Source organism: Triticum aestivum, chromosome 1A (assembly GCF_018294505.1).
Source record: "Triticum aestivum cultivar Chinese Spring chromosome 1A, IWGSC CS RefSeq v2.1, whole genome shotgun sequence".
NCBI lineage: Eukaryota > Viridiplantae > Streptophyta > Magnoliopsida > Poales > Poaceae > Triticum > Triticum aestivum.
This window is the reverse complement of record NC_057794.1, coordinates 189829653-189839267: the sequence shown is the minus strand read 5'-3', so window position 1 is coordinate 189839267 and position 9615 is coordinate 189829653.

The window sequence follows — 9615 nt, the reverse complement described above, 5'->3', positions numbered from 1 at the left end:
TAGCAAAAGATTGAGGAGCGACCGACTAGAGATAAACAACGGTCATAAACATGTGTTGAGATTAATCAGCATTGAATACAAGCATGAGTAGCATATGAATCACCATGAACATAAATATTGTGGAGGCTATGTTGTTTTTGATTCAACTACATGCGTGAACATGTGCCAAGTCAAGCCACTTAAATCATTCAAAGGAGGATACCATTCTATCATACTACATCACAACCATTTTAAATGCATGTTGGCACACAAGACAAACCATTATCCACACCTAGCTAATTAAGCATGGCATGACTAACTATAATCTCTAATTTTCATTGCCAACATGTTTCATTTATAATGGGCTAAATCAGGAACGATGAGCTAATCATATTTACAAAAAAATATGTTGAGTTTGTACCAGCTTTTCTCCATCTCAATCATTTCATCAAATATCGTCATTATTGCCTTTCACTTGCACGACCAAACGGTGCGGATAATAATAAAAGTGCACGCGCATTGGACTAAGCTTGAATCTGCAAACATTAGTTCAAAGGAGAAGACAAGGTAATATGGGCTATTTGTTAGATCAACAATAATGCATATGAGAGCCACTCAACATTTTCATCGTGGTATTATCCTTACGACCCAAAGAAAAAAAGGAAAAGAATTTCAAAGAAACACACTGAAATATTTTTGCAGTTTCTTTCTGAAGAAAGTAAAATGAAAACAAGAAAAAATATTTACACGGGAAAGCTCCCAGCAAGCATAAGAAGAATGGGAAATCTTTTTGGGTTTTCTTTTAATACTACTACGTATTAAACTAGAAAGAAAAACTCAAAAGAAATAAGAAATATTTTTGGATTTAATCAAATTTTTTCAAACGCACAAGAATAAAGCAAGAAAAATAAACTAGCATGGATTATACAATGAAAAAGGATGAACACCGACAACTAGAATGAATGTGTGAACATGAATGTAATGTCTGTGAGAAATACATACTCCCCTAAGCTTAGGCTTTTGGCCTAAGTTGGTCTATGGCCACAGCTCGAAATAACCCTCTCCTCGATACTGTGGAGGGTCCTGGGGGTTCCACTGGTTGGTGAGCTCCTGTGGCTCCCACTGATAAACAAGATCCTGATACGGATCAAAAACTGGTGTTGGCTCAGGTGTTGGAGGTTGTGTCAGCCTCTAGTATGCGTAAATGTCCTCGGGCATAATAGTGTACCTGCCTGAACGAATATCGAACAAAGAAGATACAAGGAAGGTAATAATATCACAAGTACCCTGACTAAATACTAGGTTATAGAGGAGCTGCTTGTCATCGTCTTTGGCAATAAAATCATGCGCTATCATACAAGCATAGTTTAAATATTTAGTGGGTAACTACATCTCCTCCTTCTCATCATGCCTAATGGGTATCTCAAAATAATTAGCGAGGCGGGAGGCTTAGACACCTCCAAAAATAGTACCCTTCCAAAGGTTTGTGTTTAACCGCCGAGAAACTATAGCGTCCAAACTAAAATTTCTATCAGCATATAAAGCATGGCGCAAAATAGCAAGGTCAGGTGAGCTAAGAGTTCCACTCTCCCCATGACCAATCAAACATCTCCTGGCAAATAATGCATAGTGACGTAAAACAGGAAAAATGTAAACTAGCAACTCTAGCTTCTGACACTCCTCTCTCTTCCCCCATAGTCGTGTCAGCGATACAATCTGCCATGTCCCTAGGACGTGGCTCACTGATGCGACCATCATAAGGTATTCTACAAACATTGCAAAAATCATATAGTGTCATTTCCTTAGGCACATCATACAAGTGAAGTTCTACCATGGGAGGATCCTTCCTAGAATGAAAGTGAAAAATTTGCATGAAGGTATTAGTGAGTAGGAGGTATTGGTCACACTTATCTTGGAGGAAGGCGGTAATGCCGGCATTCTCCGCCAAATAATAGAAGTCGTCATAAATTCCCGCCTCCCTCAAGAATGTGTCGCTTGGCCACTCACATGGTTGAACCTCCGTAGCGCGAGGAATGCTGTACTTGAGCTTCTTCTTTTCCTCGTTTTCATTTCCTTCCGAATTCCAGCTCGAAGAACCCCTCAACCACCTCCTCATAGCTTTTCTTTTCTCTGAAAATTTCCAAAATTTTTAGTGACTCAAAATAGAAGTGAACCAAACTCAACAAAATTGATAGAAACTACTCCTACAAGTTTCTAGAGGCTATATCATGCAACCAAAGCACTTTGTACCATATAAATTTCACATGCAAGCTCAAGAACATGGTCACCACAATAGCAAAAATTGCAATATATAAATCACTATAGCAAAAACTAATTGGACCAACCAAGGAGTCACATACCGATGAACAATCCCCCGAAACACTTTCGAAAATGGAGTTCCGAGCAAGAAGATAAAAAATGGCAGCAAAATGAGCAAGAACACGGGTTTGAGCAATGGTGTGATCCTACCTAAGTTGTGCCACCCCCAGGCGAGGCAAGCTTGGGCGGTCACTCTTGGGGACGCGCCGGGGTGCCATCCTACGCCCATCAAAACCTGGCGCCCAGCCTAGTGGCCAACGACATGGGACGTCCAAGCGGCGACCCTGGCGCAGCAATTTCAGATGCCTATGTGCCTCCCATGGTGGACCTGCAGTACACGTCAGGAGAAGGCCCCGGCCAGTTCCCCTCACCGGGCTGGGTGTCGGGGGCACATGAAGCCAAGGCTCTCCACGAGCCGCCCCAGAGCTTCACCGACATCTTCAACGACAACAACCACTGGGTACAGCCAATATGTCAGGAGAACGATTATGCTAAACATGGAACGTAGGTGAACCAAGCCAGGACAGCAGCGAGGGACCCCAAGGCAATGGCCCCACTGCCGGGGGTGGGGTTCACTGAGGGCTGTGCTGGGGGAGCCCGGAGCCAGGGTCTGCCCCACGCCACATGGAGCAAGGTGCTGCACGGAGGTAGGTCCTCTACCGGGGAAGTCGCCGGCGAGCCCTTCCCCCCGGCGGAGGGCCTGCGGTCGTCGAGGGCACCGCTAGTGTCGCCCTTGCGCCTTGGTCTTGTCCTGGTTTCCGGATGCCCCAACGGTGGTCGGGGGAGGCGCAGGGCGGGGCCCTCATCAGGCGCTATGAAGCAAGGCCCCGTGCCTGTGAAGGTCTCCTCTCTTGACACTCTCACGTAATAATAAGTGGGGTTGTACACGCCCCGGAGTCTCCTAAGTGCCCCCCTCGGGCCTCACAGGAGCTCCCACTCACGTCCAAGTGGAAGCACCATGCTCTGCGCCAGCCGTCGAAACTGTCCCACAATGACCATGCCCGCGCCCAGTGGAAGCACTTAGCTCCGCACTGGTGAGAAGACAAGAAGACTAGCTAGGCGCCAGACACAACTCTTTGCTTTTGCCCTCTTTTTGTAACCCAACTTGCCATCTTTTGGAATGAGATTTGGAGTTTCTTGTATTTTTCAAAAGATAAAACAGGGGGAGTTTTTCTTGGCTCGTGGTGGTTTCTTGCTTTCCGGCTTCGTGTTTGAAGAGTGAGGCACACGCCTGCTCCCCCCCTCCCCCGTGAGCGCCCCGCGAGCGGGAGCTGGGCGTGGCATGCGCGCGTCGAGCACGCCCGGGCCAGCCCAGGCGACACCGAGGCCCCCTTGGGGTCAAGAATGCAACTGCCACAGGACCACCGCATGCATACCTTGCCGTAGTCGGCAATCTGCTCCTCATGAGGCTCGTTTGAGTGGGCCAGTAGGCTCCTCAGGAGGGCCGAAACTTCACAAGCCCTTGGAGGGCTCACCTCAGGAGAAGGGCACTTCTACAACACAGGGCCCCCTCGAGACTGAAAGTGTGTTACATAGACTAGAGGGGGGTGAATAGGTGATTTTTATAAATTCGTCACTAAGGAATTTCAAGGTGAGGATATTCCTAAGCAATGAACTACTTAGTAGTGGAATAAGTACTCAGATGCAAGCATAACAGAGTAGTAGCACATTCATCATGATGAAATGAAAAGAAGCACATAGTACAAGAAGCGTAAACATAGGATAAGCAGGATGAAGACTAATTGACTGAAGAAATTCAACTGAGGAAATTGAGAAAGTCTTCAGTCAAAGTCTTCAAATAGTAACAATCAAGTACAACAACACAATAATGAGGAAATGAAAGGGTTGAGGAAATAGAACCAGTTAGCTCAGTGAAGACAATGATTTGGTAGACCAGTTCCAACTGCTGTGACAGTCATGCGTCTAGTTGGAGCTGCTAGGTATTTAAACCTGAGGACACACAGTTCCGGACACACAGTCCCCACCGTATTCTCCTTGAGCTAAGGTCACATAGACCTCGCCCAATCACTCGTGGTAAGTCTTCAGGTGACTTCCAAACCTTCACGGACTTGGTCACTCTGCGATCCACAATTTCCTCTTGGATGCTCTAGACCATGACGCCTAACCGTCTAGAGGATGCACAGTCATCAAAGGTAACAAGAGTCAGTTCCACACAGGAACAATCTCTTTAATGATGCTCAATCACTTTGGGTTTGTAGGTGTTTGGTTTGCGGTTTTGGGTTTTTCCTCACTTGATGATTTTCGCTCAATGTCCTTGGAGGATGGGATGCTCTCAATGAAAAGTGTCAGTTTCTCGCGGAGCAGCCAACCAGGGGGGTAGCTATTTATAGCCTAGGGAGCAGCCTGCCATGATAAGACATAAATGCCCTTCAATGATATGACCGTTAGGTGGGTAGATATTTTGGGACAGCTGGCGCATAAGACAACAACGGTCTGAAATTTTGGTTGTCAAATTCCTCAGGGCTATCATGTTCCTCACTTGTAGATAATCCGCACTGGCGAATTCCTAACTCCTCAGTTAGAACAAATTCCTCAAAGAACAGAAGATCTTCGTCTCTGTCACTGAAGAAATTGACTGAACTGTATGAGATTTCCAATGGCTTCACTCGAAAGGATTAGGTAGGTGTAGGATTTTGAGATGAGCATCACTTGGAAACTTTTCCTTAGTTTTACCTCGACCCCCGTTAATAGTACGGTGTTTCCTATGAATCAAGAAAGAGAAAAATGAAACTAAACTAACAAAAGTCTTCACGCTTCATATTCCTCGCATGAATATCAAGTCTTCAGGATCACACCAATTTCTTCACTTTCAAAGTCTTCAGAAAGCCAAAGTCTTCAGATGAATACATTCATTTTTAGGGGTCAACTTTCTCTGTAAATATCAAACTCCTCATAGACTTATAGACCTTTGTAGACTCACAAACGCATTAGTCCCTTAACCTATATGTCTTCAATGCACCAAAATGACTAAGGGGCACTAAATGCACTTACAATCTCCCCCCTTTTGGCGATTGATGACAATATAGGTTAAGTTTTCAACAGGGATAATCATATGAAGTGTAAATACTGATATTGAGGAATTTGGTTGCAAGATATAGAAGAACTCCCCCTGAGGATGTGCATATGTGAGGATTTTTCTTTTGAGAAGCAATGCATATTTAAGAGTAGAATCATGGAGATCTCCCCCTATATCTTGTAATTCATACACGCATTTAACATATGAAATGAAGAATTTGAAATGCATGATGAAATATGGTGACTGATGTTATTCAGCATGCGTGCATTAACATATATGAGGAAATAACATGTAGAAGAACATAGCAAAAGTATCATACCACCATCAGACTTAAGTTTACAACTCGATCCAACAAATCTTCAGAATAACGAGAGTTGTAACTTAGCAAAAAACACCCATATAGATAGACCCGCTTGAAGACTAACTCAAATTTATCCCCCTCTGTCATCGAATGACCAAAAGGGACAAAAAATGAGGACTAACCCCCCTGAATAATATCATCACAAAGTCGATGGAGGAGCGCCAGCGTTGTTGGGGTCGGTTGTTGAAGTAGGGCCTACCACAGTGTCATCGAAGTCTTCATTTTCATCAGTCTCGAGCGATGAAGAATAGTAGCTGGCCACCAAGTGAGGAACTTTGATCTTCTTGAATTTCTTTGAAGGTGGCTGAGACCAGTCAAAGTCCTGCTTGAAGCCCATCTGCTTAAGATCTTCTTCACCGTAGAGATGAGACAGAACAGCCCAGGTGCGATCAAATACTTCATGCAGATAGTAATGGTTCTTCTTCACAGAATTCTGCATGATTGTCATGTTCTGAAGAATTGACCCAAACTACCGTTTGACCCATTTGTGGTTGCGATCGACCTTTTGGTGAAGACTGAGGAGAAGCTCACGACCAGTAAGCACCCTTGGAGGAGTGGCTTGAGGATTTGGCTATGAAGCATTAGCGACAGAGTCATCATTGGTGGAGTAGGAAGAAGCTTTGTGAAACTGGCCATCCAATGGACGAGTGCCTTCATCTATAATAGCGGCCTTGCCCTTCTCATCAGATGAGGAAATAGGTCGTTTGAATACTTCAATTGGGGGCAAGTAGCTGACGTGATTTTGCAAATCAGCCTTGTAATGAATTGAAGACCTTGATCTGATGAACCTCATGATCCAGGGAGCATAAGGCTACAATTCAAATGGTGAAAGAGCAACATTTTCCATAGTCCTCATGAAGAAATCATGGTAGTTGATAGGAACTCCATGGATGATGTTCAATAGCAGGTTCTTCATGATGGGAATGACCTCTTATTCATTAGAGTCGTGGCCCTTCATTGGACTAAGGGTCTTGGTCAAAATTCTATTAATTGTCCTTGGCACATAGAGCAATTCCTTCACGAGGAATTTGGTTCTTGGGGCTTGGCCAGGCTTCAAAGGCTTCATCAACACTTGCATGAAATGATCAGATAGCTCAAGTTCATGGTATATGAGTCTTGCACCTTCAAGGAGAGGACTAACTGAGACGGCATGAAGCAATTTAGAGGCCGGGGCTTTGTAGTGAGTGTTTTCGGCCATCCAGTCAAACACCCATGAATTCACATCTTCAGCGTGTGTCTGTGATGTGCAGCGTAGCATAGAACTGAAGAATTAGATCTTCATTCCAGTCACAGATGTTGGTGCAGAAGTTGAGCAGCCCAGCATCATGAAGAACACTATGGACTAGGGTGAAGCAGGACAGCGACTCCATATCAACATGAGGACTATGCTCATGGTCAAGATCTTGTCTTTATCGAATAGCAGTGAAGAATATAAGTTCATCTGACTTGCTGTCCAGAAGCGCTTGCGTCGAATACTAGTAGAGTCATAGGGGTTGTAGTCAGTGAAGAAAATGTGCTCATTGAAGAACTCGGCAGCTTTGAACTTATGTTTCTTAGAGAAGGTATCCTTTGGCTTGGGCTGAGGAGTGTCAGTTAATGTCTTCACAGCCTCTGGAATCACAGTCTTCGGAGCCGCAGGCTGAGGAATTTTAGTTGCAATGTCATCAGTAGCAGCCTGGGTCTCCATTTCTTTAGCAGCATTTACATCAGCACTAGTGGCTGGAATTCCTTCAGGGATCGTAAGAAGAGAAGCTTGAGGTTCTTCAGAGCCCATGTGAATTTCTTCGGTCTGAACCAGGGACTGAGGAATTTGTTGTAGAGGAGTGAACAGTGGTGAATTGGGGTGATGACTTTCCCAGTGGTCATCATTCAGAATTGGACTGGTGCACCCAATGTCCACGTCTTCTTATTCTTCATCATTTTCTTTAATGCCTGCCTCTTCAGCTGTAAACTGAGGCATGGGCGATGATACCAATGGAGTTGAAGGTATGTTATCCACTTCAATTTCTTCATCCAACTGCTCTGTCGAAGCAACAGAAGGATCTTCTTCATCTGATCCACTTGGAATTTCATAATCCTCACCAAAGGGAACAATCTCCTTTGATGCCATGCTCGACAGAGGAACAACATCAATGGGATTTTCATAAGAGCTTGTCAAAGTCTTTGCCTTCTTGGGAGCAGAAGACTCTGAGGAAGCAGATGCTTTCCTTTTCTTTACAGTTGCTCGCTCCGCAGCTTTGGTTTTCTTTGCTTCTGTTGCAGAAGGAAGGATATGACTTGATGTTGGTGCAGGAGGAGAAGAGGAAATTGGTGCAGTTTCCTCAGGCACAACTAATGCAGTTGCCCTGGCATTGTCTGTGTCTTCGGGCGCAACAGCAGATGCTTCAGCTGGCCTGGCTTATTCTTCAGGCGAAACACTAGAGGTTGCCCTGGTAGTTTCTTCAGCGGCTGGTATGTCTTCATCAGCCCTGGTACTTTCAGTTTCTTCAGCAGCCTAATTTTCATCAGAGGTGCTGGCATGTTCTTCAGTAGGTTGTGCAGATGCATCAGCCTGAGGAGATTCATGTTGTGTTGGGGCTGCAACATTGGAGGTGAATCCCTTCGCCATCTTGACGAATCCAACTTTGGCTCCCAACAATCTGCACGGTACGCATCAAATTCATCACTGAGTCCTTTGATCTCAGCTTGCATGGCTACAAGTTCATCAGTTCTCATTTTGAAAACATCCTTCTCCAGAAAACACTCCTTCTTGTACTGAGCTTTCTTCAGCTGCCTGGCCTTCTCAAATTTCCATTTTTCCTTGTCTATGAAGGCCGTCAGCATGTGATTCTGGCTAGGTGTGAGTTTGAAATTAGGCATCGGAGTGTTGGGGTCCTTGCGCCAGAGATCAATGTACTCAAGGATCAACTTGGGATCTAGCAGAAGAGGCACATTTGTGCCTTTGGCTCTAGCAGCCCTTTGATGTCTTTCTTGGATGATTTCTTCTAGTTCTTCATCATCAGCCTGGTCTTCACTAGACGACACATGAAAGGCAACCTGCTTCTTGTGAGGACTTGGTCTAGTGCCTCGTCCAGCAGTGGCCTTGGTCTTCAGCAAAGTTCGGCCTGTTGAGGACTGCAGAGGAGCTGAAGAACTTGTAGAGGCTCCTAAGGCAATTGAGATGCCAGTGGTCCTTTGACACGAGGTGAGGTGCACAGGTTGTAACACCCCGGATGTAATTTACTTTATATGTACTCCAACTCTTGCTGTTTCCAGCACTAAGTTATTTTATTTCCTCGGGTTCGGGTTTTTGTCTCCGTGTGTTGTTGTCGTTGTCATGCATCTCACATCATGTCATCATGTGCATTGCATTTGCATACGTGTTCGTCTCATGCATTCCGAGCTTTTTCGCCGTTGTCCGTTTTGCATTCCAGCGCTCCTATCTCCTCCGGTAGTCATTTCTACCTTCCTTTCATGTGTGGGGGTTAAACATTTCTGGATTGAACCAAGACTTGCCAAGCGGCCTTGGTTTACTACCAGTAGAACGCCTGTCAAGTTTCGTACCATTTGGACTTCGTTTGATGCTCCAACAGTTAACCGAGGGACCGAGAAGGCCTCGTGTGTGTTGCAGCCCAACACCCTTCCAATTTGGCCCAAAACCCACCAAAACTCTCTCCATCATCTAGAGCGTTCGATCACGATCGCGTGGCCGAAAACCGCACCTCATTTGGACATTGCTAGCTCCCCCTATGCCTATATAAAGACCCCCCATTCGAAATCACGGTTAAAACCCTAGCCCCCCTCTTGCTCCAGCCGCCGGACAATAATCCGGACGGCCGGACGTTGTCCGCCTGCCGCAGCCGACCTACCGGGGCGCGCCATGTGGCGCCCGCGGTGCCCACATCGCTGCCGACCGCACCGGCCCGCCAGGCTCGCGCGC